The sequence below is a fragment of the Panulirus ornatus genome, chromosome 4 (genome assembly GCF_036320965.1).
Source record: "Panulirus ornatus isolate Po-2019 chromosome 4, ASM3632096v1, whole genome shotgun sequence".
Taxonomy (NCBI): Eukaryota; Metazoa; Arthropoda; class Malacostraca; order Decapoda; family Palinuridae; genus Panulirus; species Panulirus ornatus.
Genome location: NC_092227.1, coordinates 86409012 through 86410351, shown reverse-complemented (window position 1 = coordinate 86410351; position 1340 = coordinate 86409012).

The following is a 1340-nucleotide window of genomic DNA, read 5'->3' as shown; positions in this document are numbered from 1 at the left end:
GATTTATAAACGATAGATAGAATAATACAGTAGCTATCCCTCTACAACCCTTAGATGTATGAACCATAATTCGAAGGATACAGCAAGTCACCCTTCACAACGCCGTGGTCAGACCTCAGCTGGCATACGCTCTTCATTCCTGGTCACCAAACCTGATTGGAAGCGGAGGAGAACTCGAACGAAGTCAGAGAAGAGCAACAAAACCAATTCTGGCCCCTCAGAAACAAGGCTTATATAAGGAGAAAGATTCGCCAACCTCGAATTGTTCTCTCTTTTAAAAAAAAAAAACTCAAACTTCTGGAAGATATGATAGTTTTCAAAACATTAATTAATTTCGACAAAACGACGTAGGATTTTTTTCCCAACATTTGAGTGGTTCAACGACCAGAGAAAAACGGTGGAAAAAAATGATTGAAAAGAAGTTATTGCATTGAAATTAAGGCTAGACAAACGCTACGGTGATATCTGTTATCAGTTAATTTTCTTTTATCAGTTTAGATAAAAAGATTTAAATTGTTTAAGAAAATTATCTTTATCTCTGAGTTCGTTGGAGTTGGGGATTTTTCACCTTTGCACTTCCCTATAAAACTTCCGTGGCAGTGCACTTCTAGTAGCACATGGCGTTCCCTCTTATCCTTTTTTCTCCATCGGCTGTTGAGCCGGAGGGAGTAGTGGTCGGGTGTGTGGTTCCCTCTGCTTAACTCTCCTTACCATATCTTTGACAACAAATGCGACCCTTGACCCCCCAGATACCCTTGTAATATACCATCATGTCTCCTATTATCTTTCATTTCTCCGTATTCCCTCTACCTCCTCTTCCTCTTCCTCTTCCTCTTCTCTCCCTTCCCCTACATCCCACCCTCACTCCCCAGGCCGGTAGCCACCAAGATGACAACTCCCTCAGTCTCGTTCGTATATTCCTCACACCGCCCCCTTCCCTCCCGCCAGGTCCTCGAGGGTCGACCAAACCTCCGGACGTCTGTCTTTAAGTGGACGTGAGGTGTGTGGCTCTCTCTCTCTCTCTCTCTCTCTCTCTCTCTCTCTCTCTCTCTCTCTCTCTCTCTCTCTCTCTCTCTCTCTCTCTCCCTTCTTCACTCTCTCCCAGACCCCCTCTCTCTCTCTCTTCCGTGGAGGAGGAGGTAAAGTGTGTGTGTGTGTGTGTGTGTGTGTGTGTGTGTGTGTATGGCCCCCACCCCACCGGTCGTGAGAGCACACCAAGATGTGAGCCTGTGGGATGTGAATGATACGTGGGTGATCCGGATGGCTGCTATGCAGAACAGTAGTGGTATGTGAGGGTGGATGTTCATGATGGCAGAACACGCTAGAACACGGCAGAACAC